The sequence below is a fragment of the Xenopus laevis genome, chromosome 6L (assembly GCF_017654675.1).
Source record: "Xenopus laevis strain J_2021 chromosome 6L, Xenopus_laevis_v10.1, whole genome shotgun sequence".
NCBI lineage: Eukaryota > Metazoa > Chordata > Amphibia > Anura > Pipidae > Xenopus > Xenopus laevis.
Window position 1 is genome coordinate 13,109,897 of NC_054381.1, and position 9,731 is coordinate 13,119,627.

General features: G+C 42.4%; 1 long non-coding RNA gene across 3 annotated transcripts; it reads left to right on the forward strand.

Moving 5' to 3' along the window:
• Positions 1–970: 970 nt before the first annotated feature.
• Positions 971–9,003, forward strand: LOC121394528. Of its 3 annotated transcripts, none has more exons than XR_005961748.1 (4): positions 971–1,250; positions 3,014–3,432; positions 5,747–5,870; positions 8,501–9,003. It is a non-coding gene; the product is annotated as an uncharacterized LOC121394528 (long non-coding RNA). The 3 variants fall into 3 exon arrangements; XR_005961747.1 differs by having other exon boundaries at positions 1,085–1,250; positions 3,014–3,327; XR_005961749.1 differs by having other exon boundaries at positions 1,236–1,332; positions 3,014–3,327.
• The last annotated feature ends 728 nt before the right edge of the window (positions 9,004–9,731 follow it).

Here is a 9,731-nt window from a genome sequence, read left to right on the forward strand (position 1 = left end):
CTGGCCAATACATGAATAACATTTAAATACTAAGAGACTCACCTCAGCATAGCTTACTTACTATCTAGTGCAGTTAATTTCGTATTATTACAGATACAAAAAAAAAAGCAAATCAATCAAAAATAAGATTTTTTTCTTTTCTAAATTAGCATTTCTGTATTTCAGAGCTTTCTGGATAACTGATTTCTGTTTAATAGATCTCACACCTGTAATTAAAGGATTGAGCTTAGTCATCAAGCAGAACATAGCTAGAGATAGGGTTGCCACCTGTGGGGGTTTTGAACTGGGCATCAACACTTTAAGGGGCAGATTTATCAAGGGTCGAATTTCGAAGTACAAAAAAGTCGAAGTTTTTTCAACAAATTTGGCAATCCTGCGGTTGAATAAAATCATTAGATCGAACGATTCGGACAATTTTAGCGATCGGTCGAAGGACTTTCTTAGAAAATGGTTGTAGAAGGTCCCCATAGGCTAACATAGAACTTCGGCAGGTTTAATTTGGCGGAGTAATAAAGTTGAAGTTTTTTTAAAGAGACAGTACTTCGATTATTGAATGGTCAAATATTCTAACAATTTTTACTTCGAAACGAAGTCAATTCGAAGTCGTAGTATCCTATTTGATGGTTGAAGTATCCAAAAAATTACTTTGAATTTCAAATTTTTTTTACAGTTTGCGAAAACTGGATAGAAATCAAACCAGTTGCATCAAAGTGATGCAATAGCTTCACCCTGGTGTCATAACTCCAGCAACATCATTGTGCCCACCTCTGATGTCATCATGCCTTTTATTACATCACTGCCCAACCCCCAATGCTATCTGCTTCGGGTTTAGCCATCAGCAAAGGTGGCAACCCTACAAAGATCTGACCCTTACAGGAACCATTTACTGTGTGCTGGAGAAATGCTTTAAAGCAAATTGGTTGCTATGGGTTACTGAACTTGAACAAAGTTTTGCCTTTTATTACATATGGACAGCTGTTGGGTGCGCAGATGTACATTTGTCTGGGTGAAGGGGACTGATAGAGTGACGTTTCCCTCATACAACCAGTTGTAACACTGACACAGCTCATACTAACATCTGAACTCAATAGGTTCTCTCATAACTCGGGCTCTTTCATAACGCGTCACGAGGGAGGCGGGGTTTGCCTATTGCACGTCATTGTCGGGGGCCGTCCTGCACGGCTCGTCACGGAGAGGGCGGAGCTTGCAGTAAATACTTGTCCCTCAGACGCACTGTTGCAGGGGCCCAGGTAACGTTGCATAGGGGATTTGTGGCGCTGCCGCCGGTGTGTGTCCGTTGTGGAGCTGCTGCTTCTCGGGCGTCGCGCTGCTGTAGGTGTCGAGCTCAGCGACAGGCTTGGGTAGAACTGCGTCAGACGCACATACAGACATATGTCAGCGCTGCTGCAGTCACTTGTGTAACGGCCTTTATAGTGCGTAGGAATTAGACACTGCGGAGCCGGTGATGCCCGGGGACAGGAAGTTGATGCCACTGAGGTGTTTGTGGAACTACAGCTCCCAGAATCCTCCTTGAGGCACACGAGTTGTGCAACTAAACTGCAGAGAGCTGCTTCCCCCCCTGCTTAATACTTTGTGACTTTTCTGATTGTTCTGGGGATTTTACATGCAGCCCTATCAGCTGTCTATGTACTGCAACTCCCAGCATCCTTCAGCTGGACATTCCCAGGGTTGCAGGGAGTTGCAGACTGGGCTGAGCAAGAAGTGAGACAGAGCGGCCTCTGCAGGATTCTTCCCTCCCCCCAGACTCTCTGCCTGTTCCAATTGTGATTTATTAAAGGGGTTGTTCACCTTTATATTAACTTTTAGTATAATATAGAGACTGATATTCTGAGACAATTTGCAATTGGTTTTCATTTTTTTTTATTTGTGATTTTTAAGTTATTTAGCTTTTTATTCAGCAGCTGTCCCGTTTGTAATTTAAACCAGGGATGTCCAACCTTTTGGCTTCCCTGGGCCACATTGGAAAAAGAAAAATTGTCTGGGGCCTCACATGAAATACACAATCACTTTTGATTTGTAAAGGTAAAGAAAATACACAGAAAAGAACTACAATACCTGTTGGATAATCAGAATATGGGACAACTGGATATTAAATAGATTTATTTTTACATCATTATGACGTTTCCTCGGGAACTGAGCATTTTAAGCTGGGCCACAGGTTGGACACCCCTGAATTAAAGTCTGGTTGCTAGGGTCCACATTTCCCTAGCAACCATGCGTTGATTTGAATAAGAGACTGGAATATGTATAGGAGAGGCCTGAATAGAAAGAGGAGTAATAAAAAGTAGCAATAACAATACATTTTTAGCCTTACAGAGCATCTGTTTTTAGATGGGGTCAGAATCAGAAGAAGATGGTTAATAATTCGCAAACTATAAAATGCCAGGGACAGAAAAAAAAGTCCGATTGAAAAGTTGCTTAGAATTGGCCATTTTATAACATACTTAAAGGAGACATATTGTGTAAAAAAATAAGAACGTACCAGCGTGCTATATAGCGTGCGTTAGATATAGAAGAATTGTGCTTAAAAAAAAGTAGTGTTTCAGGCTGATTTATTGAATATGTATGCAAAAACCCTAATAATCCCTCCCTTCCACTTCCTGCACCCTGAATTCCCAGGGTGTGCAGGGGATCCAGACAGGAACCAATCAGCAGCTAGCAGGACCTGATAGGAACTGAAGCCTGTCTGCTTGTGTGACTGCAGGGCTGTGATTGGCTGTCCCCCTCCTACTGTGCTTCTGGCAGGGACTGTTCGGACACGCCCACCCCTCATTTGAAACATAAACAGGGACCAGAGAACATCTATAGGGAACTCCAATAAAGGGGATATTTTTAAGGGTAATATTCATTTTTAGCACCATGTAAAAGCAACACCATATGTTACTTATAATTGCCTACAAGATTAGGGTTTTTCTCATTTATCCTATATCCTTTGAAGTTCATTTAAAGGTGAACCACCTCTTAATGTGACCTTTTCTGTACTTTTTTTTAGGGAACTGAGGATGGGCCCACGACGATGCTAGAAAGAGGAGGAGGATGGGCAGTGCTGCACTTCGCTGTTTCTGCTATGGCTGCCTCTTCACATCCGTGACCTAAACTATTATACTTTTCATTTACTTTAACTGCAGAGAGGAGCAGCAAGGCTTCAGACATGTGCCCATCAAGGGGTTGGAGCCGTATAAGCCTCTTCCATAATAATCTACCCTCGCTACTCCGCTGGGCAGCTCATTGACTCCCGCAAGGGCCACAATGGAAATCAGCTGGATACAGAGGCTGAAACCAATGCAGACCTCTCCCCGGAATTGGGTGAGCCCCCAAATTGCTGCGTTCATTAGTAAAGTCATGTGGGCACTGCTGGTTCGGTCTCTTGAAATAATGTAACGCAAATCTGCCTTGCATGCTTCTTCACAGGTCAGCTGGCTGCTGCTTGTTTCAGTAGTCGTAACCCCCAGTGTAAAGAATAAAAAGAGGCAGTTACATTTGCAAAACAACCTGCCTAACCAGCCCTAGTGATTCAATTTCTTGGCCAACCCACTGGTTACAGGCTGGCAACATAACATTACTTAAAATTAATCTGCTTTTTTTGGTTGGCAGGGTCAGTGACCCCCCCCCCCCAATGACTCAAGCTTTGTCCCTTTCATCCCTTTTCATCTGTGGTGGTTTCCACCCTGCCAACCAGATCTTGATCTGTTGTGTTTTCCTTTTGTCTCTTGATCACCAGGCCTATGGCTATAGATCTGCAGGGATAATAATTGGAGGCAATTAACCCTTGCACAACTGTGTGGTGAAATGCAACAGAAGAGTCCCTATGACAGTTGTAGATGAGGGAAAATTTTCTTTTTTTTGTCAGAAACCCATAAACATGCTCTAAAAATACATGGTAATAATAATTTATGCCCCCCATGTATTTATATTATTGCTTGTATAGCTACAACTTATTCCCAACTGTTTTACAGACTTTGTAGATCACTCCCCATCCCAGTGAGCTTACAATCTAAGGTCCCTATCCCATTCCCAAACACACACAGTAAGGGACACTTTAATCATAAGCTTAGTCTTGCCTGTATGTTATTGGAGAGTTTAAGCAACCAAAATGCTCATTTCATTACTAATTTCACTGGGGGTGTAAATATGGTCCTGTAGAGGGGGGCACCTATGTACAGACCTGTTTGGCTTTGGCTGTTAATGCCCCCCCATATGGGAATGTATAGCAGCATGTTAGGCAGGTTAAAATAAAATTAAAAGGTTGAACTTGAGGTTAAACTTGATGAACTTCCTTTTTCAACCTAACTCACTATGTTACTCACTGTGTTACTCACTATGTTACTATGTTTTTGGACCCCTGTCAGTGTGTGGATGGGACGTGAGCACAGGCTAAAGGGAGGAAGGCCCCAGCTTTCCCTCTCACTCGGGGTCAGATCCACTTTCTTTACCCATTGCTCTAAATTAATGCTCGTCTCAAACCATCCGCATTCTCCTGTTGAAGGGATTGTTCACCTTTAAATTAACTGTTCGTATGATCATTTATTATTTCTTTGGGTTTTTTGAGTTATTTAGCTTTTTATTCAGCAGCTCTCCAATTTGCAATTTCAGCAGTCTGGTTGCTAGGGTCTAAATTACCCTAGCAACCATGCATTGATTTGAATAAGAGACTGGAATATGAATAGGAGAAGCCTGAATAGCAAGATGAGTAATAAAAAGTAGCAATAAAAATAAATTTGTAGCCTAACAGAGCATTTGTCTTTTAGATGGGGGTCAGCGACCCCCTTTTGGAAGCTGGAAAGAGTCAGAAGAAGAAGGCAAATAATTAAAAAACTCTAATCAGCAAATGATGAAGGCCAATTGAAAAGTTGCTTAGAATTAGCCAAGTTAACTTAAAGGGGAACCACTCCTTTTAATGATAATTATAGTCCATGTTGGCATGTTAACCACCCACTGTGAGGAGGGCAGCACTACAAGTGTCCCAGGAGGAGGAATAGGTCTCCCCATGTTCATACCAACAGATATAAGAAGCCCACGCAGGCCCCTCCCACCTGGAGGCTCAGCCTTACATTTGAGGCGACAGTTGTAGATCCCAATAGATCTATAAATGGATTGTCCAGCTGTTGTTGCCACTGAGAGTGACCTGTCTCAGAGGAGGAGTTGTGAGAAATGGAGATGCCATTCCATGTACTACGTGTTCTCCAAGTGTCAAAATTCACACATTCGAATTTTAATCCCCCGATTCTAATGTAAATTCGAATGTGAGATTTATCACACCTTGACCATGGGAAAAAGTCCTAATTCTAATATTCTCCACCTAAAACCTGCCGAGTTCATGTACAAGTCAATGTACCGAAATGGAGTGCAGCTTCCAGTGTTACCTATTCGGTGTCAGGCTCAGGTTACACAGCAGATAGCAGATAAGCTCTGTAGAACATAATGGAGTTATCTGTTATCCACTATTTAACCTGTGCCATATAGACTTTTTTCAATTTCCGCCATTGCTACACAGCAGCTTGTTTATATGAACTATAGTAGTGTTTCTGAAGCAAACACATCAGTTTTACCAGTGCAGGGCAACTGTACATGATATTTTCATCACTTTAAAACACTAATATTTTGGTGTTACTGTTCCTTTAAATACAGGCAAGCTTGTTACTGCTCAGGTTATACTGCTTGTGATATCAGTCCTCCCTTCTTAGCTGACTTATATGCCATTTAACCCTTACAACTTCTGTTTCAGGCATGATCTTCAATGAACAAGATCAGGATGTGAGAGACGTTGGTTACCAGAAGCACGCCTTCAATCTGTTAATCAGCAATAGACTCGGCTACCACAGAGACCTGCCAGACACAAGGGACTCCAAGTAGGTCCCCCCTTCTCTCTCGTGCGTTTTCTGACTATTTGTACAGCACTGATCTGGTACACAGCTTCTAAACCGGCAATAGTCAATTATTCCCATCTGCCCCAGTGGAGCTTACAATCTAAGGTCCCCATCACATTCGCACACACCAGGGTCAGTGTTATCAGTAGCCCATAATCCTGCTTTTATGTTTATGGAGTGTGGGAGGAAACTGGAGTACCCAGAGAAAACCCACCCAGACATGGGGAGAATACAAACAAACCCCTTGTAGGACTCCATTGCAGTCATATGAAAAAGTTTGGGAACCCCTCTTAATTCTTTGGAGTTTTGTTGATCATTGGCTGAGCTTTCAAAGTAGCAACTTCCTTTTAATATATAACATGCCTTGTGGAAACAGTCGTATTTCAGCAGTGACATAAAGTTTATTGGATTAACCGAATCAGCCTCTAGACGCCTCCTATAGCCTTTGATGAGTGTCTGGATTCTGGATGATGGTATTTTTGACCATTCGTCCATACAAAATCTCTCCAGTTCAGTTAAATTTGCTTCAAATCATCCTATAGATTTTCGATAATATTCAAGTCGGGGGACTGTGACAGCCATTCCAGAATATTGTACTTCTCCCTCTGCATAAATTCCTTTGTAGATTTCCAAGTGTGTTTAGGGTCATTGTCTTGTTGAAATATCCGACCCCTGCATAACTTCAACTTTGTGACTGATGCTTGAACATTATTCTGAAGAATTTGTTGATATTGGGTTGAATTCTTCTGACTCTCGACTTTAACAAGGGCCCCAGTAGTCCCTGAACTAGTCACACAGCCCCACAGCATGATGGGACCTCCACCAAATGTGACAGTAGGAAGCAGGTGTTTTACTTGGAATGCGGTGTTCTTCTTCCGCCATGCAAAGCGATTTTTGTTATGACCAAATAACTAAATTTTTGTCTCATCAGTCCAAAGCTCTTTGTTCCAAAATGACTGTGGCTTGTCTAAATGAGCTTTTGGATACAACAAGCGACTGTTTGTGACGTGAGTGCAGAAAGGGCTTCTCTCTCATCCCCCTGCCATACACATGTTCTTTGTGCAAATTGTGCTGAATTGTAGAGCGATGTACAGATACACCATCTGCAGCAAGATGTTCTTGCAGGTCTTTGGAGGTGATCTTTGGGTTGTCTGTAACCATTCTCACAATCCTCCGCATATGCCACTCCTGGCATTATATTTATATTTTTCTAGGCCTGCCAGACCTGGGGTTTACAGCAACTGTGCCTGTGGCCTTCCATTTCCTGATTACATTCCTTACAGTTGAAACTGACAGTTTAAACCTCTGAGATAGCTTTTTGTAGCCTTCCCCTAAACCATGATACTGAACAATCTTTGTTTTCAGATCTTTGGAGAGTTACTTTGAGGATCCCATTTTGTCACACAGTCAAACAGAAGCACAACTTGCAATTGGCCTCCTTAAATACTAGGGATGCACCGAATCCACTATTTTGGATTTGGCCAAACCCCCGAATCTGGAAAGATTTGGCCGAATACCGAATCGAATCCTAATGCAAATTAGGAGTGGGAAGGGGGAAAAAGTTTTTTACTTCCTTGTTTTGTGACAAAAAGTCATGTGATTTCCCTCCCGCCCCTAATTCGCATATGCAAATTAGGATTCTGATTCGGTTCGGCCTTGCAGAGGGATTTGGCCGAATCAGAATCCTGCTGAAAAAGGCTGCATCCTAGATTCGGTGCATCCCTATTAAATACCTTTTCTCACGATTGGACACACCTGCCTATGAAGTTCAAGGCTTAACGAGCTAATCCAACCAATTTGGTGTTGCCAGGAATCAGTATTGAGCAGTTACATGCATTCAAATTAGCAAAATTACAAATTTTTGCCATTTGATTTAATCTCATACAACTGAATACGGCCGCACTAAAAATCTTTGTTCAGAAAACACCCAGTACTCGGATGTTCCTGGGAAATGAAATACATACCACTGTTATCTTTTTTGTAGAAAGTGGAGTAAATTATTATGCAGGCTGAGGCTGAGGGATTCCCAAACTTTTTCATATGACTGTATACCATGTCCCCCTTTACACAAGGGATTAAATCCTACAACTTTCTCTGGCGGTGGTTTGGCTTTACCTAACCTCAGATTGTACTTTCTTGCTGCCCAACTGGTATTCGCCTACTGGTTCCCAGTGTAAATAATCTGTCGGTGGTCCTGCAGTAGTAGGTTCCTTTTGAAGCTCTTGCAAAATTCCCTTACCATGGCGCCTCCTCTGTGTTATAACATCAGCTATGACAACTGTTATACAGGACTTTCACATAATTTACACAATATCCAACGCATTTTGACCCCCTAAAATAATGGGGGTCTTCATCAGGGGCACAGAAAAAATGCAGGCAATCCTAGTAATATACTTTGCACAATAGCACCCCACATTATAGCCCATTCAATAGGACAAACAAGCAATAATGTTGCCTCTTCGTTTTCACATTTTTACATGGCGCACTTTGAACAGCAACATATTTTTCCCACCTACGGCATGTATACAAATTGTCTCATCAATTATCTGTTTCTACTATGGGTAGTTTCCAGCAAAAGGTTCCAACAAATGACTGATTCATTTTCTCCCCAGGAACGATGACGTCCTCAAAATCACGTGCCTTTATTTTTTTGCTTCACAATAAATCATCTGGTCCAGTAGCCCACAGAAAATTCCGTCTGTCTTCTCTTCATCTTTTGTGGACTACATTGGGCTTGGAGGAGCTGTGGATTGAGGACTGTTGTCAACACATAAGTGGTGCAAATGGTGATGCCATCCTCTTTTTTTTCCTATTTTGAAACTTGGTGCATAAAAATTTGAACAGAAAAGTTCATCACAGCTTAAGGATATAATTACATATTTCACTCATAGGGCCAACCACATTATGGTTGTTTTGGAATGTAAAGAAAAGGCCTTGCCTTTCACATTAACCCAATTATTATAAGGTTTCATGGCAATACAGATAGGCTGATCTGTTGCGCTATGGATTCTAGCACACGTTTTGCTTATTCCTCCTTTATATAGACTTTAAAGGGGAAGGAAACCTAGTCGGCGCAAACCCCCCACCCCCCCACCCGTTTGTTGCCCCCCCTCCCTCCTCCCCCCTGGCCTACCCGTCCCGCTGGGCAAATGCCCCTAACTTGTTACTTACCCTTCTGCGCAGGTCCAGTCCAGGGAGTTCACCGACGACATCTTCTTCCACGCGATCTTCTTCCTGCTGTGAACGGCGTTTTGGCGCATGTGCATTAGGATCATTTCGCCGGTACGGATCTACTGTGCATGCGCCAAAAGTTACGCGCATGCGCAGTAGATCGTACCGGCGAAATGATCCTACTGCGCATGCGCCGTTCACAGCAGGAAGAAGATCGCGTGGAAGAAGATGTCGTCTGTGAACTCCCTGGACTGGACCTGCGCAGAAGGGTAAGTAAAAAGTTAGGGGCATTTGCCCAGCAGGACGGGTAGGCCAGGGGGGAGGAGGGAGGGTGGGCAACAAACGGCTGGGGGGTTTGCGCCAACTAGGTTTCCTTCCCCTTTAAAGTGCTTCTGTAGAACTACAAATGGATTTTCACTTGTCTCTTAGCTGACATATATTTATCCATGTAACACAGATGTCCTATATACGCTCCTTATTAGTCCTGAAAATTTGCGAATCACAGACTTGCTTTCCTAATGATCCTTGCCTAATTGAAAATCTGCACACTACAGTTTATTCTATACTATACTGTCAACACTAATGTGAGATGTTTTTTTTTTCTTTCAAGTTTTATTGCAATTTTAATAATGTTGAACAAAATTACAGAAACAAAAATAAAGAGAGTTAAAA